This window comes from Scyliorhinus canicula, chromosome 19 (genome assembly GCF_902713615.1).
Source record: "Scyliorhinus canicula chromosome 19, sScyCan1.1, whole genome shotgun sequence".
NCBI lineage: Eukaryota > Metazoa > Chordata > Chondrichthyes > Carcharhiniformes > Scyliorhinidae > Scyliorhinus > Scyliorhinus canicula.
In genome coordinates, this window is record NC_052164.1 from 66,127,556 (window position 1) to 66,153,758 (window position 26,203).

Here is a 26,203-nt window from a genome sequence, read left to right on the forward strand (position 1 = left end):
AGTATTAAGAGTAGGCCATTCAGCCCATCGAATGCTCTGCCATTCAAACATATCATGGCTAATCATCTGCCTCGAAGCCATTTTCCTCCACTATCCCCATAGTACCCTTTGATATCATCAGTACTGTGGCTGTACCAAGTGGCGACTACCCAAAGCTTTAGTGGGTGTCTCAGCACATAGTCCTGAACCTTGGAATGTGCCAGTAGTGCAATGCAAGGTCGAGGACAATATGTTGCACTGGAAGACCAGCAAGTTTTGGTCAGATCACCGAGCTGAGGGTCCTCCGTCCACAGTTGATGTTTATCTTGGTGTCCCCCTGGGAACAGTCCATAAAGCACACAGTCTGACTCACAGAGCTGCTCAGGATGAACCTTGACAGAAACCAGACCTTCTTTGTAAAGGCACACTCCAGAAGGAGGTGCACAACGGTCTCTCCTCCCCTCCCCCCAGCCACCTCGAGGGCAACGTGCATATAGGTGTGAGACTCAGGGCATGAACGAAGATCTGATAGGGAGGACCTTTCTTACCACTGGTCAAGCTCAGTCCTGGTGCTTCTTGGAAAGTTCTGGTGATGGGGTATTCTGAGAAATGACTTTGGCGGTCTGCTCAGGGAACCATCCGACATGATCCACCGTCATCTTTTCTTGCAGGGCCTCCAGAGCATTACATGCGGATCTTGATCTTTTGCGGAGCTTGTTTCCGTGATGGTTGGGTGTGTCACTGCAAAGGGAATTAATAGCCAACCAGGCCGATCAAGCCAGGCAGGGGGTTGGGAGGCTCGCTTCCCTGCATGACACCAGTTTTCCCACAATCTTGCAGCCTATATGGATCTCTTCCCATGCCCCAAATCAGCAGATGACTTCAGTTCAGCTCACAAGATGTCATCGAAGCACCTAGATGCTGGGTTCCTGGTCCAGTGACGTAACTGCAGTAACAATCGGTAAATAAAAAGCCTGACAAGTTCATTTCAAGATGATACAAGGCAGCGCAGATGGGAATGGTGTTGTGCTGGGGTGTGGGGAGGGAAATGTTTTTTTTTTGAATATACACTCCACAGGTCCAGGGACAGAAGTTGAAAGCGTTGGGCTCCCAGGTTCTATCGAGGGAGTTGTGTTACAGTACAGGGTAGAATCTTGGCTCTGAGAGAAGCTCTTGTAGGGAAGCAGACAGTTAAATGATGGCCGTGGGCAACAGAGCTGATATCGTACCATTGATATTCTTCTCCTTTAAAACCAATTTAAAAACATTGGCCAAAATCTTCTCAAACCTCTCAAGTCACTTGGTAAAGGATATATTATTCTACGGGACTGAACAATCTGAACAGTAAGATCTCTGCTCTATCTAGTGTTAGCCATCTCAGTCATAACAAGTGGGAGTAGAGCTACTATCGCTTTCAGCAGCCTGTGGCTAGAGACCGAGAAAATTGAGCCAGGGTTCCTGCACCGGGTCACATTCCAGTAACTCCTGTGGGATGTGGATATTGATATGAATAAATTTGAGCTTTCAGTGACGTATCCGATCATGGCATAGCTCAGTGGCAATAAACATCAATCGTCACGCACGAGTAAAGGGTCACCCTTGGAAAGTACTGGAGTGCGCCCAATATTTTTGGGAAACCAAATCCCAGGAAGTGTCAGGACCTTTGGGAGGAGAAGGAAATAGCCACAGAGCTCCTCAATATATGCTTCACCCAGCTGGTGGAGCAAAAATGTCTGATCAATCAGGTCAGACAGCAGAGCTAGCAACACACTGTATCTGCAACAGCCACTCAACCATTCCAGTGATGGTATAAAAGGCAACACGTAAGGAAACAAAATTGTAAGAAATAGGAGCAGGAATAGTTGGGGTACGTACCAGCCCCTAAAACCGCTTCAATTTGAGCATCACTGATTGGATTGAGGCCTTTACTCCACTTTCCTGTCTGTCCCCCATAGCCCTTGACTCTCTTGTGGATCTGTCTAACTCAGCCTTGAATATAGTCAAAGACACAGCCTCCACTGAAATGAAAAATGAAATGAAAATCGCTTATTGTCACGAGTAGGCTTCAATGAAGTTACTGTGAAAAGCCCCTAGTCACCACATTCCAGCGCCTGTCCGGGGAGGCTGGTACGGGAATCAAACCGTGCTGCTGGCCTGCTTGGTCTGCTTTAAAAGCCAGCGATTTAGCCCAGTGAGCTAAACCAGCCCCACTGATACCTCAGGAAGAGAATTCCAAAGATTACCCACTTGCTAAGTGAAGAAATAGCTCCTCACCTCCACCTTGAAGAAATAGGTAAATAAGCAGTTTATATTGGGAAGTGTGTAATGGTCTGGGTGTATAAATGGCGGGGAGTGTAACGGGTGAGGTGTGTAACAAGTAGGGTGTGTACTGGGCAGGGTGTGTAATGGGCCGAATGTGTAATGCGCACCGTGTATAACTGGGCAGGATGTGTAGCTGGAAGGATGTATAATGGGCAGGCTTATATAACAGGTTAGTTTGTAATAGGTGGAGTATGTAACTGAAGAGGTATGTAATTGGAGGCATGTGTAACAGGAGTGTGTGTAACACGTGGGATATGTAATACATTGGATGTGTGTAACAGATAGTGTGTAACGGGTGGGGTATGTAACGGGTGGGGTGTCACTGACCGAGTGTGTTACAGGTGGGGTGTGTGACAGGTGGGGTGTGTAACGGGTGGGGTATGTAATGGGTGGGGTGTCACTGACCGAGTGTGTTGCAGCCATGGTGTGTAACAGGAGGGGTATGTCATCGGCAGTATGTGTAATGGGTGAGGTGTCACAGACCGTGTGTGTTGTAGCAATGGTATGTAATGGGAGGGGTGTGTCACAGGCTGTATGTGTGACAGGCAGGGGCCTCATATGCGGGTGGTTTGTAACAGGCAGGATATGGCAGAGCTGAATATGTCACAGGTATGGTGTGTAACAGGTGGGTTATGCCACAGACAGGGTTTGTAATGAGAGGGCTGTGTAACAGTTGGGGTGTACCAGGTATGGTGTGTCACAGACGGAGTGTGTCACAGACAGAGTGTGTCACCGGCGGCGTGTGTCACAGGTGGTGTGTCACAGACAGGGTTTGTAATGAGAGGGCTGTGTAACAGTTGGGGTGTACAGTTGGGGTGTGTCACAGGCAGGGTGTGTCACAGGTTGTGTGTGTCACAGGCAGGGTGTGTCACAGGCAGGGTGTGTCACAGGTTGTGTGTGTCACAGGCAATGTGTGTCACAGGCAGGGTGTGTCACAGGCAGGATGTGTCACAGGTTGTGTGTGTCACAGGCAGGGTGTGTTACAGGTTGTGTGTGTCACAGGCAAGGTGTGTCACAGGCAGGGTGTGTTACAGGTGGTGTGTGTCACAGGAAGGGTGTGTCACAGGCAGGGTGTGTCACAGGCAGGGTGTGTCACAGGCAGGGTGTGTTACAGGTGGCATGTGTCAAAGGCTGTGTGTGTCACAGGCAGGGTGTGTCACAGGCAGGGTGTGTCACAGGCAGGGTGTGTCACAGGTGGCGTGTGTCAAAGGCAGGGTGTGTCACAGGCGGGGTGTGTCACAGGTAGGGTGTGTTACAGGTTGTGTGTGTCACAGGCAGGGTGTGTCACAGGCAGGGTGTGTCACAGGCAGGGTGTGTTACAGATTGTGTGTGTCACAGGCAGGGTGTGTCACAGGCAGGGTGTGTCACAGACAGGGTGTGTTACAGGCAGGGTGTGTTACAGGCAGGATGTGTCACAGGTTGTGTGTGTCACAGGCAAGGTGTGTCACAGGCAGGGTGTGTCACAGGCAGGGTGTGTCACAGGCTGGATGTGTCACAGGCAGGGTGTGTCACAGGCAGGGTGTGTCACAGGCTGGATGTGTCACAGGCAGTGTGTGTCACAGGCAGGGTGTGTCACAGGCAATGTGTGTCACAGGCAGGGTGTGTCACAGGCAGGATGTGTCACAGGTTGTGTGTGTCACAGGCAGGGTGTGTTACAGGTTGTGTGTGTCACAGGCAAGGTGTGTCACAGGCAGGGTGTGTCACAGGTAGGGTGTGTTACAGGTTGTGTGTGTCACAGGCAGGGTGTGTCACAGGCAGGGTGTGTTACAGGTTGTGTGTGTCACAGGCAGGGTGTGTCACAGGCAGGGTGTGTCACAGGCAGGGTGTGTTACAGGCAGGGTGTGTCACAGGTGGCGTGTGTCACAGGTGGCGTGTGTCAAAGGCAGGGTGTGTCACAGGTAGGGTGTGTCAAAGGCTGTGTGTGTCACAGGCAGGGTGTGTCACAGGCAGGGTGTGTCACAGGCAGGGTGTGTCACAGGTGGCGTGTGTCAAAGGCTGTGTGTGTCACAGGCAGGGTGTGTCACAGGCAGGGTGTGTCACAGGCAGGGTGTGTTACAGATTGTGTGTGTCACAGGCAGGGTGTGTCACAGGCAGGGTGTGTCACAGACAGGGTGTGTTACAGGCAGGGTGTGTCACAGGCAGGGTGTGTCACAGGTAGGGTGTGTCACAGGTAGGGTGTGTCACAGGTAGGGTGTGTCACAGACAGGGTTTGTTACAGACAGGGGGCGGCATTCTCCCCTACCCGGCGTGACGGTGGGTGCCAGCGTAGGGGAGTGGCGCCAATCACTCAGGGGTCGGGCCTCCCCAAAGGTGGGGAATTCTCCCCACCTTTGGGGGCCAGCCCCGCGCCGGAGCGGTTGGCACCAGAAGACTGGCGCAAAAAACCGGCGCACCCGGCAGCGGGGCTGGCCGAAAGGCTTTCGCCGGTCAGCGCATTGACCAGCAGTGACGTTAGTGGCAGCTGGCCGCTGACGTCATTGCCGGCGCATGCGCGATGTGGGGTTCTCTTCCGCTATGGCGAAGGCCGTGGCGGCCGCGGAAGAAAATAGTGCACCCAGGGCACTGGCCCGGAGTCTGAGCGGGGGGGCCCCGATCGCGGACCAGGCCACCGTGGGGGCACCCCCGGGGGTTCGATCGCCCCCCGCACCCCCCCCCCAGGACCCGGGGGCCCACTCGCGCCGCTGATCCTGCCGTTCCAGAGGTGGTTCAAACCTCGGCGGCGGGAGAGGCCTCCCTGGGGCGGGACTTCAGCCCATTCGGGCCGGAGAATCACCGCAGGGGCCTCTCCGATCGGAGTGGTGTTATTCCCGCTGCCACCACTTCCCGGGTGGCGGAGAATCTCTGCCACGGCGGGGGCGGGATTTTAGGCGGCCCCAGGCGATTCTCCCCCCCTGCTGGGTGTCGGAGAATTTCGCCTAGGGTTTGTAATGAGAGGGCTGTGTAACAGTTGGGGTGTGTCACAGACTGGGTGTGTAGCAGATGGGATGTCACAGGTGGGGTTTGTCACAGGCGGGGTGTGTCACAGGTGGTATGTGTAACAGGAGGGGTGTGAATGGGAGGTGTGTGTAACGGGGGGGGGGGGGTGTTCCACAGGTGGGATATGCCACAGGTGGGGTGTGTAATGAGAGGGGTGTTTTACAGACAGGATGCGTAACAGGCAGGGTGTATAAGTGTGGTAGTCACCACTGATGTATATACTGTATATATATGTGTATATATACGGTAAGGCCCCTGTACTACAGGTACGGGGGTAGAGCCCTGCCTGCTGGCTCCGCCCAGTAGGCAGAGTATATATATGTGTGCTCCCCGTACAGCAGCCATTTTGTCAGCTGCTGTTGGAGGCAAACATCTCAGTATAATAAAGCCTCAATTACATTCTACTCTCGTCTTCTCGTAATTGATAGTGCATCAATTTATTACACTGAGATATTTCAGAGATGGACCTCCGCATCAAGCCGGATCGCCTGCAGCTGCATCCTCAAGCAGACAATGCCAAAAAGGACTTTGAACATTGGGTCTGCGCCAGACACAATCCCAGAAGCACAGAAGCTCCAGATCCTGTACATGCGGCTGAGCTCCAACGTCTTTCCCCTCGTCCAGGACGCGCCGACCTATGTAGAGGCCATGGCGCTACTGAAGGAAAACTACGCTCAGCGGACTAACACAATCTACGCCAGGCATCTCCTCTCCACGCAGTGCCAACTTCCCGGTGAGTGGTTGGAAATCAGGAATAGTAAGGCGAAAAAGTCACTGATAGGAGTAGTCTATCGGCCACCAAATAGTAACGTTATGGTGGGGCAGGCAATAAACAAAGAGATAACTGATGCATGTAGAAATGGTACAGCAGTTATCATGGGGGATTTTAATCTACATGTCGATTGGTTTAACCAGGTCGGTCAAGGCAACCTTGAGGAGGAGTCCATAGAATGTATCCGCGATAGTTTCCTAGAACAGTATGTAATGGAACCTACGAGGGAACAAGCGGTCCTAGATCTTGTCCTGTGTAACGAGACAGGATTGATTCATAATTTCATAGTTAGGGATCCTCTCGGAAGGAGCGATCACAATATGGTGGAATTTAAAATACAGATGGAGGGTGAGAAGGTAAAATCAAATACTAGTGTTTTGTGTTTAAACAAAGGAGATTACAATGGGATGAGAGAAGAACTAGCTAAGGTAGACTGGGAGCAAAGACTTTATGGTGGAACCGTTGAGGAACAGTGGAGAACCTTCCAAGCGATTTTTCACAGTGCTCAGCAAAGGTTTATACCCACAAAAAGGAAGGACGGTAGAAAGAGGGAAAATTGACCGTGGATATCTAAGGAAATAAGGGAGAGTATGAAATTGAAGGAAAGAGCATACAAAGTGGCAAAGATTGGTGGGAGACTAGAGAACTGGGAAATATTTAAGGGGCAACAGAAAGCTACTAAAAAAGCTATAAAGAAGAGTAAGATAGAGTACGACAGTAAACTTGCTCAGAATATAAAAGCAGACAGCAAAAGTTTTTACAAATACATAAAGCAAAAAAGAGTGGCTAAGGTAAATATTGGTCCCTTAAAGGTTGAGAAGGGAGTTTTAATAATGGGAAATGAGGAAATGGCTGAGGAACTGAACAGGTTTTTTGGGTCGGTCTTCACAGTGGAAGACACAAATAACATGCCAGTGACTGATAGAAATTAGGTTATGACAGGTGATGACCTTGAGAGGATTGTTATCACTAAGGAGATAGTGATGGGCAAGCTAATGGGGCTAAAGGTAGACAAGTCTCCTGGCCCTGATGGAATGCATCCCAGAGTGCTAAAAGAGATGGCTAGGGAAATTGCAGATGCACTAGTGATGATTTACCAAAATTCACTAGACTCTGGGGTGGTCCCGGTGGATTGGAAATTAGCAAACGTGACACCACTGTTTAAAAAAGGAGGTAGACAGAGAGCAGGAAATTATAGGCCAGTGAGCTTAACTTCGGTAGTAGGGAAGATGTTGGAATCTATCATCAAGGAAGAAATAGCGAGGCATCTGGATAGAAATTGTCCCATTGGGCAGACGCAGCATGGGTTCATAAAGGGCAGGTCGTGCCTAACTAATTTAGTGGAATTTTTTGAGGACAGAACCAGTGCAGTGGATGATGGGGAGCCAATGGATGTGGTATATCTGGATTTCCAGAAAGCTTTTGACAAGGTGCCACACAAAAGGAGGCTGCATAAGATAAAGATGCATGGCATTAAGGGTAAAGTAGTAGCATGGATAGAGGATTAGTTAATTAATAGAAAGCAAAGAGTAGGGATTAATGGGTGCTTCTCTGGTTGGCGATCAGTAGATAGTGGTGTCCCTCAGGGATCCGTGTTGGGCCCACAACTGTTCACAATCTACATTGATGATTTGGAGTTGGGGACCAAGGGCAATGTGTCCAAGTTTGCAGATGACACTAAAATGAGTGGTAAAGAGAAAAGTGCAGAGGATACTGGAAGTCTGCAGAGGGATTTGGATAGGTTAAGTGAACGGGCAGGTTGTTTCCACTGGCGGGTGAAAGCAGAACTAGGGGGCATAGCCTCAAAATAAGGGGAAGTCAATTTAGGACTGAGTTTAGGAGGAACTTCTTCACCCAAAGGGTTGTGAATCTATGGAATTCCTTGCCCAGTGAAGCAGTTGAGGTTCCTTCATTAAATGTTTTTAAGGTAAAGATAGATAGTTTTTTGAAGAAAAATGGGATTAAGGGTTATGGCGTTGTGGCCGGAAAGTGGAGCTGTGTCCACAAAAGATCAGCCATGATCTCATTGAATGGCGGAGCAGGCTCGAGGGGCCAGATGGCCTACTCCTGCTCCTAGTTCTTATGTTCTTATTCCCTGCTAGCCCTAGTGAGAAACTGTGACTGCTAGGCCGTTTCGGCCACGGAACACTCGAATTTGCTGATGAGAGACGCATTTGTTACGGGCATTGGGTCTGACTACATCCACCAGCGCCTCTTAGAAGGGGCCACGCTCTACCTCGCAGCGACCAAAAAACTAGCGCTCTCACTTACGGTCGCATCACGCGACATTCAGGCCTAATCCGCCAACCGCGCGGCCCACCCACCCTGTGCATCATGGACTTCGCAGACGGCCGCCCCATCGTGGACCCCATCAGCGACTTCCCTCAGCCAACGCCATGCCTGTGCCGCGCAGCAGCCCAACCAATTCCGGGGGACCCAAATACTACTGTGGGCAGTCAAAACACCCCTGTGGTGAATCACAGTAGCGTAATTCACACTGTATTACACATGTTGTACTATGTCTCTGTAAGCTCGGCACACGAGCAGTTGTGCTGCTCTGCCACTAGGGGGAGATGCACTGGGAGTGTACGGGAGTTTGTACTGGGCTCCACCCTTGGCTCCACCCACGGCTCCTCCCCCTAACCGGAAGTATAAAGGTTGATGCTGAGAGCCTGCCTGCCAGTTCATCTGGAGTTCATCTTGACACAGGCAGGCTCTGTTGTAAGACGATTAAAACCACTGTTCACTTCTAACCACGTGTCGCGTGAATTGATAGTCTCATCAATTTAATCGTCTTAAGAAACAGTAAGGAATGACCATGGAATCAGCCCTCAAGCCTAATCGACTGGAACTCGACCCGCAGGATGCAGAGGCGAAAGAAATATTTTCGCATTGGCTCCGATGTTTTAAGGCCTACCTGGCTGAAGCAAGCACCACAGAAATGACTGAGGAGCAGAAACTCAGCCTACTGCACGTGAGGGTGAGCCATTGTATATCTACTCAGCTAAACTGTACCGGCTCATATACAGAGGCCCTGGCCCTACTCGATAGAATGTATGTGAGGCCTATCAATGAGGTCTACGCGCGCCACTTTTTTACTACTCGCCGCCAGCGCCCTACAGAATTGCTGGAAGAATTCCTCAGAGACTTAAAAGCCTTAGACCGGGACTGTAATTATCAGGCTGTAACTGCTGCAGAACATAGAGAACTTGCTGTCCGTGATGTCTTTGTTGCAGGCCTTAGATCGAATTACATGCGCCAGCGACTGCTGAAGAAGGGGGCCCTAAATTTAGAAGATACTGCTGAACTCGCTACAACTATGGAGGTCTCATTTCATAGCCTCACCTCGTTTCCTGCCGACTGCGCGATCCCGTCATGGGCCCCCGACCAGCGACTCCCCCAGGCGTTGGAATGTGGCGACTATGGGCTTTTCACAGTAACTTCATTGAAGCCTACTCATGACAATAAGCGATTTTCGTTTCATTTCATTAACCCTGAAATTTGGTGGGCCCCTACCACCCGTTATCGCGTGCGGCCTCGCGACCCTTAAGGTCGACCCGCCTTCCTTTTTGCAAACCTAATCCCGATTTGCAAACCCGAAGCCACCAGGAGCAGACGGTACAGCGCCCAGGACAGGACCTTCATCAGGTCTGAAGTCCAGCAGCTGCTTAGGGAAGGCATCATCGAGGCCAGCAACAGCCCCTGGAGAGCTTAAGTGGTAGTGGTCAAAACTGGGGAGAAAAACAGGATGGTCGTTGACTACAGTCAGAACATCAATCGGTACACGCAGCTTGACGCGCACCTCCTCCCACGCATATCCAATATGGTCAATCAGATTGCACAGTACTGGGTCTTCTCGACAGTGGACCTCAAATCTGCCGAGCACCAGCTCCCCATCCGTAAGGCGGACTGCCCATACACTGCGTTCGAGGCAGACGGCCGCCTTTACCACTTTCTTAGGGTTCCCTTTGGCGTCGCCAACAAGGTCTCGGTCTTCCAATGGGAGATGGACCGAATGGTTGACTGGTACGGACTGTGGGCCACCTTCCCGTACCTGGACAATGTCACCATCTGTGGCCACGATCAGCAGGACCATGATGCCAATCTTTCCAAATTCCTCCACACCGCCACTCTCCTCAACCTCACGTATAACAAGGAAAAGTGCGTGTTCAGCATGAACCACTTAGCCGTCCTCGGCTATGTGGTCCAGAATGGAGTTCTGGGACCCGACCCCGATAGCATGCGCCCCTCATGGAACTCCCCCTCCCTCACTGCCCCAAGGCCCTCAAACGATGCCTGGGGTTCTTTTCGTATTACTCCAAGTGGGTCCCAAACTATGCGGACAAGGCCGGCCCACTCATTCAATCCACCGTTTTTCCCCTGACGGCCAAGGCTCACCAGGCCTTCAACCGTATCAAGGCCGACATCGCCAAGGCCGCGATGCATGCGGTCAATGAGAAGCTGCCTTTCCAAGTCAACAGAAATTCATCAGACGTTGCTCTGGCTGCCACCCTCAACCAGGCAGGCAGGCCCATGGTATTCTTTTCCTGCACCCTCCATGCCTCCGAAATTCGGCACTCCTCCATCGATAAGGAGGCCCAAGCCATCATTGAAGCTGTGCGGCATTGGCGGCATTACCTGGCTGGCAGGAGATTCACTCTCTTCACTGACCAAGGGTCGGTTGCCTTCATGTTTAACAACACACAGCGGGGCAAGATCAAAAACGATAAAATCTTGAGGGGGAGGATCAAGCTCTCTGCCTAAAACTATGAGATTTTGTATCGCCCCGGTAAGCTCAACAAGCCCCCCAATGCCCTATCCCGAGGTACATGTGTGCAGCGCACAAGTGGACCGACTCCGGATCTTGCACGACGATCTCTGTCACCCAGGGGTCACCCATTTTTACCATTTCATCAAGGCCTGCAATCTGCCCTACTCCATCGAGGAAGTCAGGGCTATCACCAGAGACGGCCAGCTCTGCGCGGAGTGTAAACCGCACTTCTACCGACCAGACCGTGCGCGCCTGGTGAAGGCCTCCTGCCCCTTTGAACGCCTCAGCGTGGACTTCAAAGGGCCCCTCCCCTCCACCGACCGCAACACGTAATTTCTCAGTGTGCTCGATGAATATTCCCGATCTCCCTTTGTCATCCCGTGCCCCGACATGACGTCTGCCACCGTCCGTCATCAAAGCCCTCAACACCATCTTCACTCTGTTTGGCTTCCCCGCCTATGTCCACAGTGAATGGGGATCCTCATTCATGAACGATGAGCTGCGCCAGTACCTGCTCAACATGGGCATTGCCTCTAGCAGGACGACCAGCTACAACCCCAGGGGCAACGCGCTAGTGGAGCGGGAGAATGGGACGGTCTGGAGGGCCGTCCAGCTGGCCCTACGGTCCAGAAATATCCCTACCTCCCGCTGGCAGGAAGTCCTCCCCGACGCAATTTACTCCATTTGTTCACTCCTGTGCACCGCGACTAATGAAACCCCCCATGAACGTCTCTTTGCCTTCCCTAGGAAGTCCACCTCTGGGGTTTCGCTCCCAACATGGCTGGCAGCTCCAGGACCCGTTCTCCTCCGTAGACACGTTCGACTCCACAAGGCGGACCCGTTGGTTGAGAGGGTACAGCTACTCCACGCCAACCCGCAGTACACTTACGTGGCGTAGCCTGACGGCCGCCAAGACACAGTCTCCCTCAGCGACCTGGCACCAGCTAGTTCACACAAACCCCCCCCTCTGCCCCGGCACCACCCTCCCTTCCCCCGGTGCACCTCCCGCAGCCCCCGCTCCGGGAAAATCCGTCCTCCCCTTGCTCCCACCCGGGGATGAAGAGGATTTCGACACGCCCCTGGAGTCACCGAAGACCAAGCTGCAGCCTGAGTCGCCACCAGCACTGCGGCGCTCTCGACAGCAGATCAAGGCATCGGACCACCTGAATTCGTAATATTATCTGTAATTTTAGATACAACTTTCTGTATATAGTTCTCCACCACCCTTTGCTGGACTCATTTTTTAACAGGGGGTGAATGTGGTAGTCACCACTGATGTATATACTGTATATATATCTGTTTTACGGTAAGGCCCCTGTACTAGTGGTATGGGGGTAGATCTCTGCCCGCTGTCTCCGCCCAGTAGGCGGAGTATCAATATGTGTGCTCCCCGTACAGCAGCCATTTCATCAGCCGCTGTAGGAGGCCACACATCTCTGTGTAATAAAGCCTCAATTACATTCTGCTCTCGTCTTCCCGTAATTGATAGTGCATCAGTAAGTGAGTGATGTCACAGGTGGGGCATGTAACTGCAGGGGTATATCACAGGTTGGGTATGTCACAGGTGTGGTATTATCATAAATGAAGGCAATGCAAGAGTTAATGAAATGTATACAGACCACCACTAGAGGAGCGAGTCCCGTAAGTATATGAGGGATGGGGCTAAGCCTTGTGGGTCAGACAGATGATGAAGAAAAGGAAGAACGACAGACAGACATTTTGGATCACGGTCCGTGGTCCGAGTCCGCCGCCATATGCGTGCACGGACTCCCGACCGGAAGTGCAGGGCCCCGTATCCACAGCCACAGCTGCGAGGAGCACTCTGGGGCCCTACCAGCCCCCGCAGGTAGGAGAATCACTGTGGACTTTCTTATGGACACTCCAGAGTGTGGGGACATAGCCCCATTTTTGGAGAATCCAGCCCAGGGTGTGTTACTGAGGTGTGTGTAACTGATTGGGTGTGGAACAGATGGGTTGTGCAATAAGTGGGCCGTATAACAGGTGGGGTTTTTCACAGACAGGATGTGTAACAGGCAGGGTCTGTGAGTGAGCGATGTGTCACAGGTTGGCCGTGTAACAGGAGGGGTGTATAACTGGTGGGGTGTTTCACAGGCCGGGTGTGTAACGGGAGAGGTAATTCACAAGTGGGGTGTGTAACAGGAGGGGTGTGGAACTGAAGGCGTGTCACAGGTATGGTGTGTAACTGAGGGGTGTGTCACAGACGGGGTGTGTCAGAGGCGGGGTGTGTCACACATGGGGTGTTACAGGCGGTGTGGGTAATGGGAGCGGTGTATATTAGGATGTGTACTAAGTGGATATATAGCAGGGGGGATGCCTGATGTTATAGGGGAGACCATTTAGCCCTTTGTACCTCTTTCACCATTCAGTAAAATAGAAACACCGAAACATGGAAAATAAGAGCAGGAAAAGGCCATTTAGCCGTTTGAACCTGCTCCACCATTCATTATGAACATGGGTGATCATCCAACTCGGTAGTCTATTCCTGCTTTCCCACCCCAATATCCTTTGATCCCTTTAGCCTCAAGTGCTATATCTAACCCCTCCTTGAAAGCAATGTTCTGGCCTCAACTGTTTCCTGTGGGAGTGAATTCCACAGGCTAACTCCTCTCTGGGTGAAGAAATCTCTCCTCATCTCAGTCTACGCTGTATCCACAGACTGTGACCCCTAGTTCAGGACTCACCCACCACTAGGAGCATCCTGTCTAATCCTGTTCAAATTTTACAGATTTCTATAAAATTCCCCTCTGATTCTTCTAAACTCCAGTGAATACAATCCTAACCCACTCAATCTCTCCTCATACATCAGCCCTGCCATCCCAGGAATCAGTTTGGTAAACAGTCTCTGCACTCTCTCCAGAGCAAGAACATCCTTCGTCACATAAGGAGATCAAAACTACACCAAAATGCCAGGTGTGGTCACACCAAGGCCCTGTATATAATTGCAGCAAGACATCCCTGCACCTGTATTCGAATCCTTTTGCAATGAAGGCCAATATACAATTTGCCTTCTTTACTGGCTGCTGCACCAATGACTGGTGTATAAGAACCCAGGTCTCTTGCACATTCCCTTCTCAATCTATAGCCATTCAGTTCTGGCGCTGGGTGACTGCCTGTGTGGAGTTTGAATGTCTACCCATGTGTGCGTGGGTTCCTCCGGATTCTTCGGTTTCCTCCCACAGTCCAAAGATGTTTAGGTAGGTAGACTGGCCATGCTAAATTGTCCCTTAGTGTCCAGAGTTGTGCGGGTTAGTGGGGTTATGGGGTTGCAGGAATAGGGCGGGGTTTGGGTGCTGTTTCAGAGTGTTGGTGCAGACTCGATGGACCAAATGGCTTCCTTCTGCACTGTGGCCACTCTATGATTCTATGATTATGTGGGACTCTTTATACAAAACCTTCTGAAAGTCCATTTAAACCACCTCCACTGGATTCTCTCTACCTCCCTTTTTAAATAGTGGGGTTAAATTAGCTACCATCCAATCTGTAGGAACTGTTCAAGAGTTTATAGAATCTTGGTAGATGACCACCAATGCATTCACAATTTGTAGGGCCATGTCCTTAAGTATTCTGGGATATAGAAAATCAGGCCCTGGGAGTTTATTGGCCTTCAATCCCATCAATTTCCCCAACAGCATTTTTCTGCTAATATTGATCACCTTCAGTTCCTCCCTCTCACTAAACCCTGCATTCCCCAACATTTCTGGCATCTAATTTGTGTCCTCATTTGTGCAGATAGAACCAAAGTATATATTTAGTTGGTCAGCCATTTCTTTGTCCCCTATTATACATTCTGACTGTAAGGGACCTACATTTTTCTTCAGCATTTTTTTCTTTTCACACACCTATAGAATCTTTTACAGTCAGTTTTTATGTTCCTCGCAAGCTTACTTTTGTACTCGATTTTCCCCTTCTTAATCAATCGCTTGGTCCTCCTTTGCTAAACTGCACCCAATCCTCAGGTTCTCAGGTTTGTTGTTTGTTCTAGTCAATTTGTATGCCTCTTCCTTGTATCTAATATTATCTCTAATTTCCTTTGTAAGCCATGGTTGGGCCAACTTTCCCATTTTATTTTTGCTCCAGACAAGAGCAAACAATTGTTGCAGTTCACCCATGCGCTCTTTGAATGTTTGCCATTGTCTATCCACCATTATCCCTGTAGGTAACGCTCTCCAATCCATCATAGCCATCTGGTGCCTCATGCCACTATAGTTTATTTTGTTTAGATTCAGGACTCTATTCTCAACTGCATCACTCTCCACCTTGATGAAGAATTCTATCATGTTATGGTCGCTCATCCCCAAGGGGCCTTATCAACTGTTAACAATCACAGATTTCAAATTAACAATTGACTCATCATCATTTATTATTTGCAGAAAAATGTTCCAAACTTCTACCATCCTTTGTGCATTAACTAACGAGATTGCTCTTCGAGGGAAATGGTGCAAACCCAAATGGGCCGAAAGGCCTCCTTCTGCGCTGCTTCATGGTTCTGTCCAACCCAGCATCTTCCGTCAGAATCTGCACTCTGCACTGGCCAACAGGACAGCTTTGATCCAAACATTGATCATTGATCATTGATCATTGATCAACATTGATCCAAAGCGATCGAGAATTTCTGAGGGAACCCAGAAATTGTGTTGCAATTTCTGGGCCTATGAAATAATGGATCCCAAAGGAACTGTAGTCATTGCTGTGATTCTTGTGTTAAGGCAAGTTGATCCTTAAGTAATCCATTTGCTACCTGGCTGGAAGCCTCCTCATTCTCCATAATGCCGCCCATTCTGTTTATTTATTTTGTTATGTGCGGCAGAGTTTCTGTGTGCACTTGTCTTTTTGTTTAAGAAAGAACCAGTTGTTGCACTTCAGCCCTTGGAAAAAAGGATAATTGAATCTAAGCGTTTGATGGATCTGTCGCTGTACCGTGTGTAACCTGGTGACCTGATCTAACACCTTTTCATTCCAGTTTACAGTTGACCCATTGGACTGCCTGCGCCCAGCGGAAGAGATGGATTCCAGTGTCGTGCCTCTTCCCATGTACAGTTGGTTTCCTGAATGATAACTGTTGTAGCCATTTTACAGCCTGTTTCCCACAACCCAGCACGTTAAAAAGCACATTGCAGTGAGTGTTCATAGACCAAATGGGAAAAGGACGATTATAAAGTGGATGCAGGCAAAGGGTGGACCATTTGGGTAGATACTTGTCATTGAAGAACTAGCAATTGCCAATGGGATGAATGGTTTCTTACAAGAATCAGAAAATAATTTTTTAATGAGCTGGAATTTAAACATGTTGCTGAATTTTGATTATCTTCCATTGAAATCTCATTGTTATATACTGTCTCAATACAAATCTCTTCAAAAGACAAACATTACCCTGGACAGGCTAAAAGCCCCAAATTGATGGAGAGAAGACACACAATTTGATTAAGGTGATAGACTCACTTTGCTTCATGCATTCGGTGTTTATAGTAATGAGAACTGACCATACATCAATGATGATTTAGATCTTACTCTGTAAGCTTTCTAGGGGTAGTGTTGTTTGAAGGTTTGTTTGAAAAGCTAGAAATGAGCGATTCTGGTCTCGGCCTTGCTGTGGGTTGTACGTTTTCTTCAGATGTTGCTGCTGATTAGCTGCTTGTGAAATGCAAGGCCGAGCTTTAACAGGCAAAAAGTCTGAAACCTGATCCCGATCCTCCTCCAATGAACCTGTTCCCAGGTGGTTTGATAGTGGGTGTTATGACCAGGTGCAGTTCCCCAAAAGTTGTCGATCTGGGCGAGATTTATAATAATAATAATCTTATTGTCACAAGTATGCTTACATTAACACTGCAATGAATCCCTGAATTGCCACACTCCGGCGCCTTTTCGGGTACACTGGGGGAGAATTCAGAATGTCCAATTCACCTAACAAGCACGTCATTCTGGATTTGTGGGAGAAAACCGGAGCACCCGGAGGAAACCTACCCAGACACAGGGAGAACATGCAGACTCCGCACAGACAGTGACCCAAGCCGGGAATTGAACGTGAGAGCCTGGTGTTGTGAAGCAACAGTGCTAACCACTGTGCTACCGTGCCGCCCATGATCCAGCTGGGATATACCCCCCAAATTGTCACAAACCCGAGTTAGGAGTTGTGACTGGCTCCGTCTTTGTTCAACTCCCTCTGCTGGTAGTATCAAGGCTCTATTTCCCAGGGGTACCTTTTCTCAGACTCAATAGACTTTTTTTCAGAACCAATAGTTATATTCAAAAAGGTGCACTTTACCCATTTGAATTTTTTGAATTTAGATAGAGTGAGGTGATTAACTGCAAAATAGGCCAGGAAAAAAATGATAAAACACACGCTTCTACATTCATACAGATTAGATGTGAAAATTGAATCCAATCGTACGTAAAATATAAATAAAAAGGTATTGAGAAAAGTCTTTGACTCGCTAGACGCAGATGGTGAAGTGTGCCGGCATTATGATTTGATTCCAACAGAGTTGACTTCGGCAGTCGAATAGTTTGTTCTTCAATTCCAGTGTTCTGTGGCTTGGCAGAGAATTTTCAGTCCTCTTTCCAGCTGCAGTCCTTTTGCTGGCTGGGCTGACTTCCTCAATCTGAGAGGGAGGGAGGGAGGGAGGCTGGAGTCACACCTGCAATAGACAGGTATTTTTGAAGGGGCACTGCTTCTGCTACTGTATTAGACACATTCCATGTCGATAAACCTCCAGCTTATTATCCTCACAGAGCACAAACAGACAGACACTTGGGCAACTTTATTTGCTGGCTTTTAACCCATTGTTTGTATATTCCAACTGGAGAGTTAATTTAAACATTTTTTTAAAGTACCTAATTATTTTTTTTCCCAATTAAGGGGCAATTTAGTGTGGCCAATCCACCTATCCAGCACATGTTTTCGGTTGTGGGGGGTGAAACCCATGCAGACACGGGGAGAATGTGCAAACTCCACACGGACAGTGATGGAGAGTTAATTTACAAGTCTATCCAGGATTTATTCACAGGATCCTTTGAGATGAAATGTCCGTTACGTCTTTCCTGGAGATGGTAACCATTCTCTGGATACTTTTAGAAATACCGGGGACGGAATTCTCCCTTCCGGAAGTCCCCACGCCCGCCGGTAAACGGGTGAGAATCACTCTGGACTTTTTCCTCGAAGGTCCGGGGTGATTCTCCGTTTTCTAGGGGGCTAGCAGAGCTCTGGCTGCCGGCCGGGCTCTGCTCGCCAGGCCGTGCGGCCGCGCGTGCACATGGCGGACCACCTCGGCGCGGGTGCCGCAGACATGGCGGAGATACACAGCGGGCCCACGCAAAGGAAGGTAGGTCCCTTCCAGATCGCGATGGCCTGCCAATCAGTGGCCCCCGATCGCGGGCCTGGCCACTGCTGAGGCCCCCCCCACCGGAGCCAAATAACCCCTGTCCCCCAACAGGACCCTCACCGCAGCCGCAGGCCCCAGTTCCCGCCAGCTGGTACTACATGTAAACCATGCCGGCGGGAGTTTGGGCGGTCTGCGGAGAATCTCCGCGGGGGTTTGTTCCAATGGCCCCCGACCGGCGCCGTGGCGACCGCATGTGGGGGACTGGCAGGACCGCGGAGAATCGCGGTAGCGCCGATGCGCCGGATTTCCAGCATGAACGGCTATTCTCCACCCCCCGCGTGGAGGGTCGGAGAATCTTGCCCCTTGTCTGGAAACAGGTAGAGGTTACATTGTTTCCTTATAGAACCACCCTACAGCAATCCTGTCAGTGGCAGAATGAGCATTCTCAGCCATCTTTGTGTTTGTGTCCATTTAAAAAAATAAAACTCAGGTCTTTTTTGAGGTTCAATATTTTGTGCATAACTCCATGGTTTCTTTCCCCCATCATCGTGACAAGGTGAATTTGTAGGTTTTACAGGGCTGGGGGAAGCCAACAGCTAAAGGGAGGTGAAGGCAGCTTTGAGGAGAAAGACTTTATCGCTTATGGTCCAGGAGAAACAAGAAGTATTTTCCTCAGCCTTCCAAGCTTGTACACATTAGACCACTCCCCGCCCCCCACCGCAGCCATGCAAATAGCTCTATAATGTTGCTCGTTCTGAGTAACTGTGCTTAACACTCACTTGGCTCTGTTTCTCTTTCTATGCTCTGGAGTCGCCATGTGCCGTAAAAGACACCGTCACAAGTATCAAGGTCAAGTTCAAAGCAATAAAGCTATACACCAATTAGTAAGTCCAAAACAGTTAGAGTTTATTATAAAACAATTATAATAACACTCATGCACACGCTAAAGACTAACTTATTTCTACCATTAAACGACTAATACTTATCTAAGAAGGAACAGGCAAGGTCAGGGAACAAGGCCTTCGTTCCGTTCTGGTCTGCAACTTCTTGTTACTACTGGTCGGCACGGGTATAAGTAATGCCTGGGTCAAGTAGCGATCGTCGTTTGGCACTTACTTATCGATGGCTGCTGCTCAACGGCTGGTGTAAAAGACAGGAGTCTGGAGGCTGGAGTCGGAGGCCGGAGACAGGAGACTGAACCATGTGCGGAACCTCTCTTTTATAGGTCCGTGGGGGTCCGTGCCCCTTGGGGCGGGCTTCCTCACCTGCTGGGGATCGATTGGGCCTTTTCCCAATCGATATGATTTGAACCCCCCTATCCTAGGGCCGTTCGGTGATGGCTGGGGCGGTTCTTAGGACTCATTTTCTTGGTTTCGCTCCATCGTGTCTGGTTCTCTATTAAAAGTATCGATTGATACCTAAGTGTATCCATTGTATCTGGGACTGTCCCGGTATCACCTCATTAATATGTAAAGTGTTTTCCCATTTACAGCGCTGCCTGAACTCTGCAGCTGTCGGGAAACCGGTTTTTGCAAGTGTCTCGATGCTGAAAGCTTCTGCAAGCTGTTTGCTCTTTACTATGTCCGTTTTTCCCCGCATTCTTTGTAGTCTTCCATTTTGTGTTACCAGTGGCCATCTTAGATGGCTACAATAATCAGTACCCCAGAATTAGGGCTACTGCATCACCCAGGTCAGGGATTGGATCCTCTGAGATCAGCATCCCTGCTGGTGTTGGAATCAGATCCCTTTCTGGGATTGGATTCTCTAACCACTCCACCCGAGGGGCAGGGATTGAGCCCCACCTCCCCCAGGATTTCCCCACATCACCCCCCCCCCCCCCCCCCCATTCGCTGCCACCCCCACCACTATAACCTAGGGCTGTGCAACCAACCTTTCTGCTCCTATAGCCTGATCCAGATGCTCCCCAGCTGACTGGAAGCCAAGTCTGTGAGTCCGGCCAGTCTGTAGGTAGTGAGTTGTCAATGACAAGATCTGCAGGCTACGGTGTTACTGAACTGTAGCATTGGTCTGTAATTCAGTCCTCCTCCCTGTGTAATCCACCCCTGTTAATATATAGGTTGCTGTGTGTGAAATAGCACTCTGTTGAATTAGTGTTGAGTTCTTAGAGATAAGAGGGTAACCTGTGCTCTCCGTCGGGTGGTCACCTCAAAGGCTTTGTTTAAAGGGTCTAGATTTTTCAGCTGAGACCGATTTAAGTCTATTTCTCTGATGCAAGACCAGGTGCACAATGTTTAATGAATGAATATGAAGTGATAATATGATGGCCGCGATTTAACGCACAACAAACAGAGTATAGCGGGTTATTTCTTGACGCCTGCAGCGCTGAGAATGACCCTGCTATCAAACAAGACACCATCATATTTTCTGGCCTCAGACAGGAAGTCCCCACTGAGGCCGTACTTCCCTCACCCCCATCCCCCAGCTCATCAGTGCAGAAAAAGAGATTGGAGCGCCATCTTTAAATGCCGGCCCGATCTCTCGAACATCCTCGGACACTCCGCCACAGCTTCTGCACGCCCCGCTGTCCCAACTTACTTCTTAGGGGGGGGTCCTTGCGCCCTCCTCACCCCACCTCTTAAGGGTGGGCACTTCAAGCCCGATACCTGGCACGGGCAATCTGGCACCCATGCACCTTGGCACTGTCAGGGTGCCCAGGTGGGAACGTCAAGGTGCCTGTGTGGCAGCAAGAGTGCCAGGGTACTCGAGGATTGGGATATTTGAAAGGTAAGTTTCCGTCAGCCACATAGCAATTTCCTGTTCGAGATTCTCTTTGTTAATATGCTCATTAGCTTTAGTTGTATTTGATTGAAAACCATAGGGCGCGATCGAATGGCCTTTTCGCCCCCCACTCAGTGACCCGACAAGGCTGTTAAATCTCACAAGATTTTGCATTACGAGATCTAAAGAGAGCTCGATGACCTGTGGCCTCCAATGGCCTGGGAAAGAACCCTGGGAAAGCGGGCAGCATAATCAAAGACCCCTCCCACCCGGCTTACTCGCTCTTCCAACTTCCTCCATCGGGCGGGAGATACAAAAGTCTAAGAACACGCACGAACAGACTCAGAAACAGCTTCTTCCCCACTGTCACCAGACTCCTAAATGACTCTCTTATAGACTGACCTGATTAACACTACACTCCTGTATGCTTCACCCGATGCCGATGTCTATGTATTTACATTGTGGACCTTTTGTTGCCCTTTTATGTATTTTCTTTTGCTTTTCTTTTCTTTTCATGTACTAAATATTCTGCTCTCAGAAAAATACTTTTCACTGTACCTTGGTACAAGTGACAATAAACAAATCCGATCCAATCCAGATCATGACGTCTTGTGATATCCAGTTAAATCTCACAAAGCTTTCCGGGCATCACAAATCTCGCGAAAGCCTCTTGCGAGATTTAACGGCCCATTGCGTCACCATGTCAGGTGCGATGAGGACATTCGATAATGCCTGACGGGTTCAAATCTAGTTCAGCTCAAGCTAATGAGAATCTTTTGTCTTTGGCTATTATTAACAAAGAGAATCCTAGAACAGGAAATCGCTATGTGGTTGATGGAAAATTGCCTTTCAAATATCCCAATGATCTGGTACCCTAACTGGCTAATACATTGGGTAATCCCTTATTGTTTGGTACACTTATACTCTGGTACTCTGATCTCCAATCTGCAAACTAACTAATATGCACATTCTGTAGTATCCCAACTGACAGGTGCCCTAATCTAGGATATACTAACTGACTAGTACCCTGGTATTTTCATAGCCTAACTATTCGATATCTTCAAACCTCAGGTACTCTAATCATATAGTATTCTAACCAGTTAATACTAAATTTCAGGTACTCACCTGGACAATACTCTGATCTTCAGATACCCTACCCTCTTGTAACCTTATCTTGTTCAAAGTTAATTCTCAGACCTGCATTTAGAACAGTTCAGTGTTATATCCTGCCTGCCTCATCCTATGATTAATTCTGAATATTTATCCGTGAGTAGGACATTTTCTGATAACCCTTTGAGATTAACTTTGAATCAGATTTTTCATTTTGGTGATTAACAATTCAGCCATTAGCCACTAGTCTCTCTCTGTCTGTCTTATAACTGATGTCATTTATTTATATAATGGATGACCTGGTCACTGAGTAAACTGGGTTGGAGGAACATGACAATGGAAAGAGTCAAACTAAGATTTGCAAAAGTACTACTGTCATTAACTGAGGTGGACGTCACAGCATCATTTGAGCCAAGAATTCACCCTCTCACTTTCTTGGTCATCTCTTTGCACTGCTGGGATCATCTCCTCCATGTTGAACTCAGATCCTCGCTGTCAATTGTATCTCTTCCTTGTTGGGTTGATTTGTTGCTAATTATTTTAACTCTGTGCCTCCTGCTCATTGTCCTTTCTGCCACCGAGAAACATTATTTACTCAATCAGAATGCTTCATAGTTTTGAACACCTTTATTAAACTTCCCCTTAGCCGTCACTTCTTTGAAGAGAACATTCCCATTTTTTTCAGTCTCTTCAAATATTTGGGGTTTTCCATACCCCCCATAGTGAGTTTCTCAGCGGCCCGCCATTGGCCAGCGGCGGGGTCTTCTGACCTTGTAGTCCTTCATAGTCGCTCCTATCTAATATTGTATTATTGCCCCCTCTAGTACTGTCCAATACTCACATTATGCACCATTTTAATTTCCTCCTTGGCTCCTGAAAATCTGACTATAGGTACTCAATATCTGCTTCCTCTATGTTGTTGGTACCAACGAATATTCTGCACTCTTTCCGCTATTATTATTATTATCTGCTTTACTCAGGCCATGTGGGCCTAACAAAGACAGTTGCAGAAATGCGTGTTTGTCTCCCTGACTATAGAATCATCTCGAACAACTGTATTGCTACTGTTTGCTCATCCCTCCTGTGCAGTCCCTTCTGCGTTGGTGCAATGGTCTAGACTGCGCTCCTTCAGGGTACTGTCACTCTCAGCACCCATCAAATCCTGAGAATAACACACACCGTGTACTCCCTGCTTTCTTCCTGATGGCAACACTACTGCCAGTGGGGTGGCCACCACCTGGAATATACAATCCAGGTAACCCTCATCCTCCCTGACATTCTACAGTGACTCCAGCTGTCTCTCGAGTTCAGAATTCCTGAGCTCGAGTTGAAGCAGCTGGAGACACTTCCGACGCACGTGACCCCCAAGACGCATGAAGTGTTCTTGAAGCTCCCACATGGTGCAGGAATTGCAAGCAACAGGTCCCAGATGCCCATCAATAGGCTGAAATTCTCTGGCCGTTCCTGCCGGTGGGATCTTCCAGTCCTGTTGACGACAACCCCTTTCCGTGGGTTCCCTGGGGCCGGAAGGTGTGAACAATGGGAATACCCGTTGACAGCGGCAAGACTTGAGGATCCTGCCACCGGCCAATAGCAGGCTGTCTCCACTGTCACAAAACATGCTGTGGAGGAGGTGGTGGTGGGGGAGCTGAAAATCCCACCCATAATCTAAAAAATATTAATCTATTCTCACTTTAACAATCCAGTTAGTGCTTTGTTTAAATGATTCATTTTGATTAATGCCTCTCGACCTTCTATGTACTTATACTATCCAAGTCTACATTAGGTTAATTAAAATCCCTCATTGCCAATATATCTCTTACATCTTTCTGTAACTTGTTTGTAAATTTGTTCCACTTTCTCCTTCCTACTTTTTTTTAAAAACGCATTTTATTCAAACTTGTATCAAAGTAGGTTACAGCAAATAAACACCCCGGGAAACATTCTTCCCAACAATCAACTATACAGTTTGTACAGATTTTTCTCCTTTCTCGCTCCCCCCCCCTCCCCATCATCCCCGCCCCCTCCCCACGACAAACAGCTCCTCAAACACGGTCACAAACATCCCCCACCTTTTCTCGAACTCCCCTGCTGAGCCCCTTAACTCATACTTTATCTTCTCTAATCGCAGGAAGTCTACAAGGATCCCAACCATGCTGCTACCCCCGGTGGCAATGCCGACTGCCACTCCAGCAAAATTCGGTGCCGTGCAATCAGAGAGACGAAGGCCATGACATCGGCCTTCCTCCTCTCCATGAGCTCCGGCTTCTCTGAAACCCCAAATATCGCCACCAAAGGGTCCGGGTCCACCTCCTCCTCCACTATCCTGGCTAAAACGGCAAACACTCCCGCCCAAAATCCTCCCAATTTTTCACAACCCCAAAACATATGTGCAAGTTTCGCTGGCCCCTGCCCACACCTCTCACACTCATCTGCTACCCACTGAAAGAACCCACTCATTCTCACCCTAGTCATATGCACCCTGTGCACCACCTTGAACTGTATCAGGCTCTTCCTTGCACAAGAGGAGGTCCCTCTTTCCCACTTTTTAATAGCCTATACAGCATACACCCAGCATCATTCCTATTGGCTGTCTGCTGGCCATTTCCATAATACGGGGTTGACTTTAACACTGTGTGGCCAATGAGAATGGGACAAGTGGGGGCAGAGATTTCAATTGCTGCAGTGCCTTGCTCTCTGACTTGGTGCCTCAAACATGCTGGCAGATATGTCAACCTCCACATTTCTGGAGGTTTGTGAAACTCACACCACTGGCTGGTGAGGCTCGAACTAAAATTCAGAGATCCGCCCTATCTGAAAACGTTGATATAATTCTGCACAACAATAGTGTTAACTTCCACTCGGCTGTGAAACTCGAGTTCAAAAGCGATTATTAAGTGATCATTTGGTATCCAAAAGTAATCAAGTGAAGGATCTGACCTAAAATGACATCAATTGTGAACATTTATTTGCTGTAACCTTAGAAACCACATTAATTGTGAGCAGCAGCTGTTCACCTGATTTAATTGGTGCTAATCCTTCATGGATCAGGGAACAGCTCGCTCCAAAGTGTGTTCACAGCAAGTGCTTGGCATGTTTAAGTGCTCACCAATAGAACGTTGCTGGAAATTAAGGTCAGATAGCAGAATTCAGACTCCGAATGCCATTTTCATACACATATTGCTGCCCTTGCCACAAACACCAAGTAACAGGTAGCAGTGGGCACAGAAGGGGGCTGAGACAGTTAGCCAAGGTTATCTTATAAAGATGCCCTTGTGGACCGGGGGAAGAGGAGTAGAAACTTTCAAAAGGAAATTAGATATATGTGGTGATATGCATGTGCACATCATTGTATAATAGTTGTCTATCAATGCACATAGTTATCAGCCTCTGGCCAGCTGGTGGCGATAGAGATCTATCACGTGACTCGAGACACCCGCCAATTGATAGTAAGCAACACAAGAAGATAGTCTCACTTAGAGTAGCTCCAGGAGAATTCGCTGAATTCATTTAGTAGCCATCGTCTGCTTTATAGTTCATTAGTTATCTTTCCATGTGTTTGTGAATACATCATCTTTCTAGTTAAACACTAGATGTTCTGTGTACATGATTACCACCATCATAACACAAATGCAACAATATATGCTTGATACAGAAAAATGTGGAGGGCTATGAGAACAAGGGTTGTGCAATGGGGCTATTGCTTTTTTATTCTTTTATGGGATGCGGGATCAATGGCAAAGCCAGCATTTATTGCCCATCCTTAATTGCTCTGAAACTGAGTGGCTTGCTAGACCATTTCAGAAGGCAGTTAAGAGTCAACCTCATTGCTGTGGATCTGGAGACACATGTAGGCCAGACCAGGTAAGGATGGCAGATTTCCTTCCCTAAAAGACGTCAGCGAATTAGAGTTTTCCAACAATTGTTGATTGTTTCATGGCCCCCATTACTGGGACTAGTGTTATATTCTAGCTTGAATTAAAATTTCACTAGTTGCCACGGTGGGATTTGAATCCACGTCCCCTAAGTATTAGCCTGGGTCACTGATCAAATGACGCTACCAATGGATCAGCGTTGCTTTTTTCAAAGCGCCAAATCAATCCTCCACCACTTCGCCCAACTTCAGCACGATGCCACCACAAATCGGATCGTCCCCTCAACCCGCCTGTCAGTATTCTGCAGTGGCCGCTCCCT

The 26,203-nt window shown here is 48.7% G+C and overlaps 1 protein-coding gene across 1 annotated transcript in view; it reads left to right on the forward strand.

Moving 5' to 3' along the window:
* LOC119954014 (V-set and immunoglobulin domain-containing protein 10-like 2) overlaps window positions 1-26,203 on the forward strand; it is a 136,735-nt gene that overhangs the window by 68,764 nt on the left and 41,768 nt on the right. The gene's annotated exons all lie outside the window — the stretch shown is intronic.